This window comes from Colobus angolensis, unplaced genomic scaffold, assembly GCF_000951035.1.
Source record: "Colobus angolensis palliatus isolate OR3802 unplaced genomic scaffold, Cang.pa_1.0 Scaffold46, whole genome shotgun sequence".
Classification (NCBI taxonomy): Eukaryota; Metazoa; Chordata; class Mammalia; order Primates; family Cercopithecidae; genus Colobus; species Colobus angolensis.
Window position 1 is genome coordinate 8,782,860 of NW_012118043.1, and position 15,584 is coordinate 8,798,443.

Consider the following 15,584-nt stretch of genomic DNA (forward strand, 5'->3'; position numbering starts at 1 on the left):
CTCTGGTATGTATTTCATTATTTTTGGAGCTTTCAAGGGGTTGGGAGGGAAGGAAGCAGCTGCATCTTAATTGTGTCAGTTTAGGTCTTTTGGGACACAGTTGCCAAGGTGGAGTCATTGAGGAGCCGCACTTGGGAAAGAAAAGGAGGTGGAGGCAGGATCCGGTGGGGAAAGGCCGCAGAGTGCAGTGCACACCTGACCACTGTGAACAGAGAGAAGGAAGCTGGAGGAGCCAGGAGAACTCAGGGCATCGATGTGGGGTTGACAAGATCTCCACTGACCAAGTGGGGAGCTCCTGAGCAAGAACCGCCCACTTGGGAGTCCCCATTGTTCAGAAACGTCCAGGCCCTCATGCCTGCCCCGCACTTGGCCATTGGCTGGGGTGGCCTGGACTGAATGAGACCTCGACTTGAAAGCTGGAGTGAACCTTGGAGTGAACCTGTCAGTCAATTTCATTTCTCCTGGTTGAATGGCAATTTTTTTTTTTTTTTTCCTGAAAGGGAGACCTAGCAAATAACCTCCATCCCTGACACAGCAAAGATCTATTTTTAACTTTTTGCTATGGAAAGTTTCAAACACATATATGAGTAAAGGGAAGAGTGTGATGAACCCATGTGCTCATCACTGGGCTTCAAATATTATCAACTCAACTTAAGGTCAATCTTGTTTCGTCTATTACCACCTCCACCTCACCCAGACTTCCTTTGGCCTTTGGGTGATCCTGACACCTGGTGAGGACTTGAAGTTCTCATAGGAAGGTGATGGAGGAAACGCACTGCAGGAAGCAAAAGGGGTCTGGTGGTGGGGTAGGGCGGCTGGGGGAGGGGCAGGCTGGGGGTGTTGTGGTACAAAGGAAGCTGCTCAGTGAGGAAGCTCAGGAGAGCTACAGAGCTAATGCTTCCAGACCAGCCCACAATCTTGGTGGGATGGGAGTTGATGAGTAATTGCCTGATGAGTAAAAGCCTGGAGCAATTACTCCAGGCTTCCTGTGCTTCTGTGGGGTACCTCTGAGTTTCATTCTGCACGGTTTCTCAGAGTCCCTTGTGGGACTGAGTGCTAGTTCTCACTAATATGCAGTTACTATTTTAAATGCATGGTTCATTGGCCTTCCTCTTTTCTGTTTCATTTTTCTCACTCTCTCACTTCTTTCTCTTATGAGCACCTCTGAGATAAATTAATCTGCACCCAAGTCCTTGTTTCTAGCTCCACTTTCAGGGGAACGCAAATGCAAACAGTAAATGTCTTTGTACGTGTGTGCACACACTGGTGATGACTATCAATGAGAATGTCTCTGTTCTTGAACGTTCATCATTACGTTATATATTTCCAAAGGACTTTTCTATCTACTTGGGAGGGTTTGACTAACATATTACTTCAGTGTTACTATGCTGTGTTCACCCTTCCCCATTTTCGAGTATATTTTAAAATTCTTTAGTAAGTTGTATTAGGTCTCAACAGAAACAGAACTAGTAGGATGTATAGATAGATAGATACTTATGGGTATTTATTAGCCAGTGTCCCTAGTAAATGACAGGGGATCTATTAAGGGAATTAGCTCATGCGATTACGGAGGCTGAGAAGTCATGGCATAGGCTGTCTGCAAACTGGAGAACGAAGGAAGCTGGTAGAGTGGCTCAGTCTAAATCCGAAAGCCGGAGAACCTGGGACTGTTGGTGCAGGTCCTTGGGTGCAAAGGCCAGAGAACCTGGAGTTCTGACATCCAAGGACAGAAGCTGGGTGTCCCGACTCCAGAGAGAGAGCTTTTCTATCCAGGCCCGCAGCAGATTGGATGGTCCCCCCACAATGGGTGAGGGCAGATTTTCCTCACTCAGTTTACTGATTCAAATGCTAATCTCTTCTGGAAGCACCTTCTCAGACCTACTCAGAAATAATGCTTTACAGCTGTCCACGTACCTCTTAATCTCATCAAATTGAACCTAAAATTAACCAGCACAAGATTTCCCAGAACTATGGAACATATGTAACAGATCATTTAAAAATTATACAAATGATAAGATTGATACAGAAAAATTAGAAAATACAGATCATCAAAAAGAATATAGCCCACCAATTAGTCAATTATTGTTAACATCTAGATATACATGCGCTGGTGAAAAAAAAAACTCCTTCCTAGGGTTCAACTATATTCTCTAGCTTGATTTTCCTCCTGGAAAACAGATTACAAATGTCTTTATATCGGTACACGTGCACATGTCAGTACATAAAAATATAAGACAGTTATATTTAATGGCCACCTAGTATTCCAGGCAAAGATTACAAATTTTTTTTTAACCAGACATTTCTACTTTTTGCATTTTATAAATAATGAAGTGATTAAAAAATGTGTATATGTGTCTTTGTGCACTTGATTAAGATTTCCTTAAAATAAATTCTTAGAAGTGAGGTTGCTGGGCCAACATAGTAATGAAAGCCAGCTCCATATGCCAGGCACTGGTCCAAGTTTGATACAAATATTATGACTTAGCCTCGCAGCAGTCCTTGAGGTGGATGCCACTATTATAGTACATGCTTTTTATGGGCTAGGAATTGAGGTACACGGTAACCAAGAAACTTGCTTTGGGTCCTGCCACCAGTGAGTGGTGTGACTGCAATCTGACTTTGGCAACCTGGCCCTGGAACTCTAGCTCCTTTCCCCATGTACTTTTGTTACATATTGCCAAATGCTTTCCAGAAAACTGGAGCCAATTTAGTCTACTAGTGTTTGGAGCATACAAGAAAGCTAGTTTTTGCATTCCTTTGCTACCAGGGATATCATTAATCTTTCAAAGTTTTGGCCACGTGATACGTGAAAAATGAAACCTCATCTTTTAAGAAACTTGCATTTTTAAGATTTCTTCTAAAGTAAAATTCTTTTTTATTTCTTTTCATATTAGTTGTTGCTATTTCTTTTATGAGTTGCCTGTAGTTCACTTTTCTTTTTGCTGTTTTATCTTTTTATTATGAAAAATTTCAAGCGTATATAAAATAGAATTGTGTAATGACCTTGGTGTTCCTGTTACTCAGTTTTAACCATTATCAACACATAGAGAATCTTGTTTCCTGCATATCTTTCACCAAATAATATTGTATATTTTAATATCATACTGCATATTATTCCAAGTAATATATGTGTCATACTACATATTATTCCAAATAATGTCATTATATCTACAAACATTTCTGTGTGTGTCTCTGAAAGATACTTCCTTTTAAAAAATAACCACTGTACCACCATCACACTACAACAAAAATCAGTACTTTTTTTCTAAATGTCGTCAAATATCGATTCAGTATCCACAATTCCTCTGTTTTACTACACATATTTGTCTTTTTTTAATCTGTAGATTCCTTTTCCATTCTTCCCTCCTTTCCTCTCTTCCTTTCCCTTTTCCTTCCCCATGATTTTTATTATTTTTACTGTTGCTGAATAAATCAGATTGTTCGTCTTGTGGAATTCCCCACAGTCTGGGTTTTGCTGATTGATTACTGTGGTGGTATTTAATGTATTCCTCTTTCTCCTGAACTATCTGTAGATTTGTAGTTAGAGCTAAATGCTTGATCAGGTTCAGCTTTGACTATTCTTTTGTGTTTTGGCAGGACTCTTCATCGGTGGTTTTGTGCATCTCCATCCGGAGACACAGAATATCTTTTTTTCCTTTCTTGTGATGTTGATGATGGCATTGATGATAGACATTGATGATCATTGATCATTACCATCTTTTTTTTTTTTTTTTGAGACAGAGTCTTGCACTGTCATCTGGGCTGGAGTGCAGTGGTGTGATCTCAGCTCACTGCAACCTCTGCCTCCCGAGTTCAAGTGATTGTCCTCCCTCAGTCTCCCCAGTAGCTGGGATTACAGGTGCCCACCACTATGCCCAGCTAATTTTTTGTATTTTTAGTAGAGACGGGTTTTCACCATATTGGCCAGGCTGGTCTTGAACTCCTGACCTTGTGATTCGCCCTCGTTGACCCCTCAACGTGCTAGGATTACAGGCGTGAGCCACCACGCCCAGCCCTATCTATTAATTAGAGATCTGTAAAAGTTTGATAGTCTAAGTCTGTTATTCCTTTGACATTTACTAGCTGGAAAACTTCTGTAAAGAGAAATCCTCCACATCAAACTGTCTGGTTGCCCTGAGGTACAGTTCATACAGGTAAAGAGCTGAAGGCTCGAATCTTTCTTTTTTCAGAATAATGAATGAGCTTCCTAGTATCTTTAATAGGTGCCATACAACCTTATATATTTAAATATATTTGATTTGTTTAAATCATTTGTAGCTATTATCCTTATTAATGCTGAGATTCTCCTGTCTTTGGGTGCCTCTTTAATTCGGTTCTTGAATGATTTTGATATGACCTTAGCAGTCTGAGAGCTTCCTTCCAGGCTCATTGCATACCTTTCATGTCCCAGAGCTAAAATTAGTAATTTATCTGAGGGAATCCTGGTTTCTTTTAGAAGGAAATTGTATTTGTAGACATCTGGGTGCTAGGAGTGCCTATTACTACTTGTTTTTAAGACCTTTCAGTGCACAGAGATAGGAAATACAATAAAAATATTGTGAGTTCATGCTGATATTCCCTATTCAAATTCCTGACTACAGAATTTTTACTTTATCCTGTTGATCTAACATCTATGTCGCTTTTCTTCCATACCAAAAATCCTGGCTGTTAACATCACAATTATAGTCTTAGAAATAACAATACCCACCCTATTGCTTATTGTGTGACTACTGAAAACAGTGTAAAATTTATTATTAATTTTTTTGGAGTTGTTTTTGTCCTTAAGGTAGATCCTACTTGGGATGTCTATATATCCCTATATATCACTATATATGTGAGATAGATATAGCATTAAACAAAAGTTGGCAGGTTATAATATGAAAAATAAAATATTTTCTTTTTGGACTTAGCAGCATCGTTTGTGTAATGCATAATGATAAAAGATACATTGGGTCATGATAGTCCCCAACATGTATTTTAGGTATGTATCAACCCTTCTTTTCCTTGCAATATCATAGTAATCACTTGTGTGATGCTATGATTAAATTACTGTGTTTTAAAGTCATTTGTAGTTCTTTTTTGTGTAAATGCTACTGAATGCCTTATTTTACTTTTGATTTTAGAGATTGCATTTTTATTATGTAATTTGTGTCTTATTGCTCTTAAGAGTTTTTAATATATTGAAAATATTAATCATTTGTTGTATATGTTACTTTTTCTCCTTTCTAGTCGATCATTTGTCTTTTAACTATGTTCATGGAGTTCTTTGCTATAAAGAGATTTTAAGTTGTAGCTGTCTAATTAGTCAGTGTTTTACTTTGTAATTTCTGCTCTTGGTGTCATAATTAGGAAGGTTTTCTCCATTCCAAGACTTCTATATGTTCATCTATATTTTCTTTTGCTAGTTTAAAAAGTTTAAAAAATTTCAATATTTAGTATATCTGGATTTTTTGAGGGATGTTAACAGTAAGTTAGGGATCTATTTTATTTTTACAATTAGCCAGTCATCTCAGCAGCATTACTTGACTATTCATCCTTTCTTCACTTGAAAAATACCTGCTCCATCAAATGTAAATTATTGTACGTGGTTAGTGTATTCCTGGACTTTCTATATATTCCAGTAATCTGACTATTCTGGTACTATTTTGGTGTTGCACAGTTTTGTTTTTAAAAATTTATTTTTAATTGTGGTAAAACAACACGTAAAATTTACCATCTTACCCACCTCTAACTGTATTGTTCGGTGGTGCTGGGTATATGAACACTGTTGTGCAACCAATTTCCAGAACTTTTTCATCTTCCCCAACAGAAACTTTATACCCATTAAACAATTCCCTATCTCCCCCAACCCATTGCAGGCAACCACCATTCTACTTTCTATTTCTATGATTTTGACTACTATAAATACAATATATGGTAGTATCATACAGTATTTGTCTTTTTGTGACTATCTTATTTCACTTAGCGTAATGTCATCAAGGTTTATTCATGTTGTAGTGTGTGTCACAATTTCCTTCCTTTTTAAGATTAAATACTATTCCATTGTATGAATATATCTCGTTTTAAAAAATCCATTTGTCCGTTGACACTTGGTTGCTTCCACATCTTGACTATTGTGAATAGTGCTGCTATAAACACAGCTGTGCAAATATTTCTCCAAGATCCTATTTTTAACTTTTTTGGATATATACCCAGAGTGGAATTACTGGATCATATAGTAATCATATAGTCTATTTTTTGTTTTTCAGGAACCTGTATACTGTTTTCCATTTTATATTCCCACCGACAATGCACAGATGTTCCTATTTCTCCCCACCTTTGCTGACACTTGTTATTTTCTGTTTTTTAAAAAATATTAGCCGTCCTAATGGATGTGAAATAATACCTCATTGCAGTTTTGATTTGCATTTCCCTAATGATTAGTGATGTTGAGCATCTTTTTATATGATTGTTGGCCATTTGTATATCTTCTTTGGAGAGATGTTTATCCAAGTCTTTTGCTTATTTTAAAATTGGGTTATTTGCGTTTTTTTGTTGTTGAGTTATAGGAGCTTTATATATTGTAGGGTATGATTTGCAAATGGTTTTCTCCCATTTTATAGGTTGCCTTTTACTCTGTTCATTGTGTGTTTTGATGCACAAGAATTTTCAATTTTTATGTAGTCACATTTGTCTATTTTTACTTTTGTTGCCTGTGTTTTGGTGTCATTTCCAAGAAATCCTTGCCAAATCCAATGTCGTGAATATTTCCCCCTATCTTTTCTTTCAAGAGTTTTATAGCTTTAGGTCTTATGTTTAGGTCTTTGATCCAGTTTGAGTTAAATTTCGTATATGTTGTAAGGTGGGGAGTGGGGAGGTCAAACTTCACTATTCTGCACATGGATATCAAGTGTTCCTAACACCGTGTGTTGAAGAGACTGTCCTTTTCCCATTGAATGGTCTTAACACCCTTGTTGAAAATCATGTGACCATATATGCGAGTGTTTATTTCTGGGGTCTCTATTCTACTCCGTGGGTCTACATGTCTGTCTTTATACTAGTACTACAGTATTTTGATTATTATAGCTTTGCCATAAATTTTGAAATCAGGAAACATGAGACCTTCAATTTTGTTACTCTTTTTCAAGATTGTTTTGGCTATTCAGGGTCCCTTGAGATTCCATATGAATTTTAGGATAGATTTTGCTATTCCTGCAAAAAATGTTGGGATTTTGATAGACATTGCATCACATTTGTACATGATTTTGGTTAGTATTTACATCTTAATAATACTGAGTCTTTCAATCCACGATCACACGATGTGTTTCCATTTATTGGTGTCTTCCTGAATTTTTTTTCAGCAATGTTTTGAAGTTTTTAGTGTACAGATCTTTTGTTTCCTTGATTTGGTGTATTGTTATTTTATTCTTTTGATGTTATTATAAATGGGATTGTTTTCTTTCTTTTTCAGATTGTTCATTATTAATGTATAGAAATGCAACTGATTTTTGTGTGTTGATTTTGTATCCTTTAACTTTGCTGAATCCATTTATTAGTCCTAATAGTGTGCTATTTTTAGTCATGGAAATTTTATCATATATTTTACCATCTTGCAAGACACAGATACTCTGATTATTTTTCTCTTTCAGAATTTTTTATTGACTATTTTTCAAATGTGAAATTACATCACATTCTTGTGAGGCCATCCCAATCTCCGCATATGGATAAATGCTCTGACGGGTAGGTGCCTTCATGAATTCTAATTAGAAATCTTTTTTGAAGTTGAGTCCTGAACCTTAGTTGTGGGCATCTTCTGAATACTTTTAAGTAGAAAGTCTCATTTCTCACAGTTCTTCCTGTTCTGGATTCTCGTCAGGCTAGTTGTCTGTAATGCAGGAGTATAGACCCTGGTAGTGTGAGGTAGCAGTGTGTTATAGGCTGTTAACAAAAAGCTTTGCAGTTGACCCAAGGTTGCTAACTTTTATTTTGCCAAGTCAGCACATAAAATAAAATATGCAACAATCACTGTCATTTTATAAAGGACACTTTAATACCAGAAGAGTAAGAAAATAAGGCTCTCCAAGAATGGACAGCTGGCCCCATATTTTGTCTTAGACAAATGAAAATTTAGCAATAGACCAACTCTGGTCCACAGCCTAGCACTTGGGAGCTGCTGCACTGGTTTGTGTCCTTGGACCATACCAGCTCTTCCCTTCCATGACTGCATGGTTCAATATAAAAAGAGAAAATTTAATTACCTATATTTTCTGAGGTAAACTGAAGAATGTCCTGAACTTATACATACAGGGATGACATTGATTGGAAATGTGTAATAGGTTTATAGTTACAACCTGAAAAAGGTTTTTATCACCTGAAAACCTGAGCCCACAATTTAGGAAGTAGAAGATGCTTTAGTCTCGTGGCTGGAACCTAGTAGTGGTGTGTAACTGAGATAAAGATTAAGACCATTTTCAACTTTAGAAAATCCAAAGTGAGTTATATATTTATAATAAACTGACTCACATACTATAACCAAATTCTAGGCTTATAGGGAATCTGAGTAAAGTAACCTTTAAAATCAACAGAGCATCAAGTGTGATTCTGCACTTTTTTCTCTTCCCCATGTCTCTCATTGCCAGTTTCTTCTTTTTTTATTATTATTTTTTGAGATGGCGTCTTGTTCTGTTGCTCAGGCTGGAGTGCAGTGGCCTGATCTTGGCTCACTGTAACCTCTGACTCCTGGATTCAAGCGATTCTCCTGTCCAGCTTCCTGAGTAGCGAGGATTACAGGCATGTGCCACCATGCCTAGTTAATTTTTGTATTTTTAGTAGAGACAGGGTTTCACCATGCTGGCCAGGGTGGTCTCAAACTCCTGACTTCAGGTGATCCACCTGCCTCGGCCTCCCAAAGTGCTGGGATTACAGGCATGAGCCACTGCGCTTGGCCTCACTGCCAGTTTCTGAGGGGAGCTGCGAAGGTCCACTAAGTCCTCTCCAGGCTTAGGTGGAAAGGGTGTGGAAGGAATTGTCCTGCACCTGTATGGCCTTCTCTACATCTGTGTTCATGCCTGTGTCTGTTACAAAAGGTTGCAAGCCTGTCTCCCTGCTGGACGTAAAGATGCAGACTCAACGTTTAGCATAGTAGACAGAAAACAGAGCTGCTGGTGGAGACACTAACATTTATTAAGTTCTCTAGGAAGGAGGTGTCTCTGATGCTTCTATCACTTGTATCTGCCCATAGCAGACACTCATCATCTGATAAGCTGAACTGGGCCAATTCCGAGGCAGTAATTGTGCCAGGAGTGTCTTCATGCATTATTCCACCTAATGACAAGACACGTGAGAAGAGCTAACCTAAGCAGCAGGGAGCCAGAAAGAAAAATGTTTCAAAGGGATAGAGAGGACTTTAAATAAAGCTCAGAGGGTGGTGAATGTAAGGGTCTGATCTAGAAAAGACTTGATGAGCTGAATTGTTCTTCCACTGGCAATAGCTGACCATTGTTAGGCTTTTGTGGAAAAGGAAGCAGCATTTTGTACTCAATAAACTGTCACTGCAATGGATCAAATGACTGGTGTGAAAGAATAGAGATGTGCCCATTGATCTATGATTCTGACCTCAGTCAGGGATCTTGGAGAGGAGATCAGTGAGAACTTAGACCACATAGCTGATCACTAAGGGTTCACTGAACCCACAGATCCAACGGCCTTTTCTTTGGTAAATTGAGCATAATAGTCACATGGAGGGAGTGCTTTGGGTTCCCTGAGTGAAGGTGATGGATTAGTTTAAAAGCTGCTACTGCTTCGGTTTTATTTTGTGCATGTCCAGTCAACAGGTGCCTTCCACACGGTGGCACTGTGGGCCACAAAGTGAATGGCTACACAGGCACTTTTTAATGACAGATGAACTTCACTGTAAGAAATAAGCCGGGCTCCTGCAGCCTGCGCCACCACTCACGGTTTGGCAGGACTTGACGAATTGTCTTATTCAGCCAGGCAACTCTCCCGTGATTAAAAAACAAAACAAAACACAAAACCCCCAACATTTAAAGACAGAAAATGGAGCAGGACAGGGTGTGGACTCTCTTGCTTTCCTGCATACCCTCGTGTTGCCAAGGCCCAGCTGAGGTCTTTGTACAGAAAAGGCAACCAACAAATGTTGGTGGGTTTCACAACCTGTACCTGCACTGGAGAAGCCTCATTATTAGGAGCTTTCCCCCAGCCTGGAAGTATCCAGCATGCATAGCAATCCCACACTGAAAGATCCTTATGACCCTGTTGCTGCTTCCTCAGCTGCTTGTACCATTTCTGTCGTTTTGTTTATAGATATATGTAATTGATTTGTCTATACCTGCTGAATCCTTTTCCTCATTCCACCAGTTTCTTATATATATTCACTCTTAACTGAATCTGAGCTTTGACTGACATGCCTTTGAACTGTCCCTCACTCCTCAACTTCCTAGCACTCCTCAACTTCCTATGCATACCACCACTATTTTCTTTCTTTCTCTTTCTTTCTTTCTTTTTCTTTCTTTCTTTCTTTCTCTTCTTTCTTTCTTTCTTTCTTTCTCTTCTTTCTTTCTTTCTTTCTTCTTTCTCTCTTTCTTTCTCTCTTTCTTTCTTTCTTTCTTTCTTTCTTTCTTTCTTCCTTCCTTCCTTCCTTCCTTCCTTCCTTCCTTCCTTCCTTTGTCTTTCTTTCTTGTTTCTTTTTCTTTTTTTTTTGAAACAGGGTCTTGCTCTGTCACCCAGGCTAGAGTGCAGTAGTGCGATCACACCTCACTGCAGCCTCGACCTCCCGGACTCAAGAGATCCTCTTGCCCCAGCCTCCTGAGTAGCAGGGATCACAGGCGTGTGTCACCATGCCCGGCTAATTTTTTATTTTTTATAGAGATGGGGGTCTCTCTATGTTGCCCAGGTTGGTCTTGAACTCCTGGGCTCAAGTAATCCTCCCATCTGAGCTTCCCAAGGTGCTAGGATTATAGGTGTGCACCACTGTGCCTAGCCCCACCACAATTTTCATTATCTCTGCCATCATCACTACCACCTCCACCCCCATCATCACCATCACTACCTCCTCCACCTCCACATCCACCACCATCACTACCATCACTCCACTACCAACATCACTACCTCTACCACCACCATCACCTCCACTATCACCTCTTACCTCCACCATCAACATCACTGCCATCATTTCACCACCACCACCACCACCACCACCACCGTCACCACTACTACCACCATCTCCACATCCATCACCATCACTACCATCACTCCACTACCACCATCACTACCTCTACCACTACCATCACCTCCACTATCACCTCTTACCTCCACCACTAACATCACTACCATCATTTCACTACCACAACCACCACCACAACCACCACCTCCACCACTACCACCTCTACATCCACCACCATCATTACCATCACTCCACTACCACCATCGCTACCTTTACCATCACCATCACCTCCACTACCACCTCTTACCTCCACCACCAACATCACTACCATCATCTCACTACCACCACCACCACAACCACCACCTCCACCCCACCACTACCACCTCCACATCCATCACCGTCACTACCATCACTCCACTATCACCATCACCACCTCTACCACCACCACAACCACCACCTCCACCACCACCTCTTACCTCCACCACCAACATCATTTCACTATCACCACCACCACCACAACCACCACCTCCACCACTACCACCTTCACATCCACCACCATCACTACCATCACTCCACTACCACCATCGCTACCTCTACCATCACCATCACCTCCACTGCCACCTCTTACCTCCACCACCATCACTACCATCATTTCACTACCACCACCACCACCACCACAACCACCACCTCCACCACTACCACTACCACCTCCACATCCACCACCATCACTACCATCACTCCAGTATCACCATCACCACCTCTACCACCACCACAACCACCACCTCCACTACAACCACTTCCACCTTCACCACCACGGCTATTACCACCTCCTCTACTACCTCTATTACCATTATTACCACCTTCTTACCACCACCACCATCACTACCACCACCTCCACAAACACCATCTCCATGTGTTTATCCAAGTAATCTGAACATTGTTGCCTATTTGTGAAAGTAGCTTCCATTGTAGAATGGGTGAAAGAAACTGAGGATGGAGGTCAGGAGCTCCAATTAAAATCCTGGCAGCCACAAACTTGTTTCATGACTTTGGGAAAGTCATGGAACTTTTTGTTTTTTCATCTGTGAAGTGAGGAGGCTGGCAGAGTCAGTCCCCTAGACTTACAGTATATATCATTCCATGAATGCTGCAGGCTTTAGAAATTCACTTTTACCTTTAAAAAGGTTAGTCAATTTACTAATTATAACCTGAAAGTCTTTTTGATATTTAAAAAATCCTCTTGCTTTTTCTTTGTTCTTTGAAAATTTAGAGCTGCCTCATTTTATGATGCCTGAAGCCTATATTTATAATCAGCATCTATTTCATGGTTCCGAGCCGTTTTTCACATAATTGTCTTTTTTTTTTTTGCTTTAGAGTTAGTTCTTTTGTGGCTAATGTATAGCAGAAACAAAATGACTTTTGAAAAAGCCCTTCAGGAATTACGGGGTTCACAGCTATATCATTAGGGGCCCACGCAGCTCTGCGACAGAGCTGGGTCTTAGAAGGGGAAGGCCCTGTTCTGGGAGACAGAGGCAGGGGGTGTGTGCAGATCTGCAGTGGGTGTAGATGGTGATTTGAGAGTGGCCTGGAAGAAGCCAGAAAACGGTCGTCTGGACTTCAGAGAGGAGAGGGATGAGGTGAGTCCAGGGAGGCCGGCAGGGGGCAGTAGATCACAGAGCACGGGGAGGATGCGCGCGGAGGGTGCAGGTGACAGCTCTGTTGCTATGTGGGGCACTCTGGGACCTCTGGCAGGGAACGTCACCTTACCTAAGACCCACAGATTAGTAGATCTAGGTGCATTTGGGCTTCACATGTCCTGCTGGTGATATTATTGCTTACTTGTGATGCTGAGTCACATGTCAGCCTCCTGTGGATGCTGGCTTCCAAGGACTCCCTCAAATCTTGTTGCTGTGCTTTGTTGTTAAGAACAAATACAAATCCTACCCAGAGTATGCAGAGAATCTGAATGATAATGTTCTGGTCTTGTTAAATTTGCCATTTGAAATTTCATAATGGAAATGTAGCATGACACATCTACAAACCATGTCTTCTCTTTGACTTTTTAGGCCTTAACCCCCACATTCCTAGAATGTGATTTCTTTCAATGTTGACATACCCCTGCCTTCCACACACAGCCACTTGCAGGCTGGGTAGGCAAAAGGCCTGTGGATGGAGTGAGAAGAGTAAAGTATGTCCATTGTGCAAGGCATGACCAAACATTTTCCACCATGGCTTAAAACTAAAGCTGGAGAGCATGATGTCACCATGTCAGCTGGAGGCAAGAAAGGACATTGGTTGGAAGGGACCACTGGTGTTGCAGAGCAACAGTCTTGAAGGCTCTCGGAGGACATGGCTGAGACCACCCCCAGAGGCCTGCTTCATATGTGGCATGCAGCCCATGAGGGGTGGGGAGACTGCCCTGGGAGTCAGAGTTGGGCACACACAAGGTGAATGATGCCTGCTGCCATTGGATGTCATAGACCTGAGGCAGCACTGTGAACGGAACATGGAAGGGTGAGAGTGGATGCGTGGGTCCACACATGTGACAATGGGCTTTTGATAGCCCAGAGTTCTGAACTTATTCTGTGAAAAATGTGAGTGAGAGTCACCCTAAGTCAGAACTTCAGCACCATTTTAGGCACCCATACCCTAGGATCCACATCCTGGGATTCGTACTCTGGGATCCACACCTTGGGATCTCACCCGGGTAAGCTCACCTCCCCTTTGTGTTTCCCAAGCCACAAGTGAGTGGTGCTGCCATGGGGTTCTCCATCTGAGGTATGTCTACCTGGGGTATCAATTTTATTTGAATATCCGAGGGGATAAAAGTTAAACATTTTAACTGGTAAATAATTTTAACCTTAAACAATTACAACAGATATAGATATATGTTGGGGCAGAATACAACACGCACAAGACTTCATACTTAGAGCTGTCCATTTGAGTCCTGGCCCTGCTGGCCTTGCAAGGACATAGGCTATTTCTTCTATGTGTTTTTTAAAAATGTATTATTATTATTAACATCTAATGCATATAACATAACTTCAGCACATAATAAGTTCACAGAATAAGGTATACAATTCAGTAGTTTTCAGTATACTCATAACGTTGTGTAACTGTCCCCACTGTTCCCCTGTGTTTGAGGCGGTCCTTTCATGGAAAGGTTCAAGAAGTGCTGCCCCTCTGTACCATTCTGCCTCCAGAGTAGAATTTGCAGCATCAGTGACAGGAGATAGGGAAAAACCTTTATTAGGGGAGGACTGGGTGTCATGGGGTTGCATTTTCAACTCCTATCAAGTCCTTCCACTTAGGCAACTCTCCTTCTTTCTATATGGGAGACAGACCATTGCTTCGTGTGAGAGCTTGAGTATTCATGCTGTGCTGTGTGGATTATCACCCGAAGAAGCAAGGATGGAGCTTTCCTGCCTTCGACACCACTGACTCACAAAGGACAGCTTAGAAACTGTGAAGACTCCTGAGAGACTAGAAGGGGCTGGACTTGCTTTTAATCAGGTTTCAATGCAGAGACAGGTGTCCTGTCAATTCCCTTATTCAGAGACACATTTGTTGTGGCATTAATAAACAAAGTCAGCATTCCCTGGAGACCAACAAAAGCCTGATCCAATGTGAGTTTGTGCCTTTCTGTAAAGATTTGTGGTGGGATTCCAGGCAGTATAAATAATGGTCTTCTACTCACTGCAGATACCATGGCTATTCCTGGGGGCCAGATTCTTGGTTATGTTTTTGTTTTAAATCACATTTTATGCAAATTCACAGGCAGGCTCAAACAATGGTGAGTCCTCTTGTTATTCCTGGCCAGTACTCAGCTGAATGAAGATTCAGAGTAGGAAAGCAAGTCTCTGAACTTGCCCCTGCTTTGAGATTTTTTTTGTCTTGCAGACACTCCTGAGATTTTTGTGACAACCATATACCTTCTCAGAGCCATATAGCAAAATCTTGCTAGCTTAGATCCTAAATTTCATAATACACACCCATTGCAAGTTCCAAGAATTCACTGTATCAGAAAATAGCTGCTGCCTCTTTGAGAAATGGTAATTTTTTTACATAGCTCTGAATAACATAGCTATTCTTTATAGACCACATACTGTGTGCTGGATGCTTTACTCATTATCTTTAATCCTCACAACAACCTTGCAAGGTAGGTATTAGCCTCTGTCGACTGGGCTGCTGAGGCTAAGATAGGTTAATAACTGACCTGCTTTCATACACTGGGCTAGGAAGTGCTCTGCCTCAAAATTTCCCAAGACACCCTCCCCAACTTGTGAACCATACTTCTCAATTGGTCTCACGTCAGGAGAATTGAAACATGGGCTTTGAGTCAGACAGACACGATTCAGATCCCGGCACCAATAACCACTAGATGAATGACCGGGCAAGTCATGTAACCTCCACAGGCCTCAGT

General features: G+C 40.9%; 1 long non-coding RNA gene across 1 annotated transcript; it reads left to right on the plus strand.

Annotated features, from left to right (window-relative positions):
• The first annotated feature begins 13,400 nt into the window (after positions 1-13,400).
• On the plus strand, positions 13,401-14,775 carry LOC105523347. Its single transcript, XR_001003588.1, has 2 exons — positions 13,401-13,868; positions 14,504-14,775. It is a non-coding gene; the product is annotated as an uncharacterized LOC105523347 (long non-coding RNA).
• Positions 14,776-15,584: the final 809 nt, after the last annotated feature.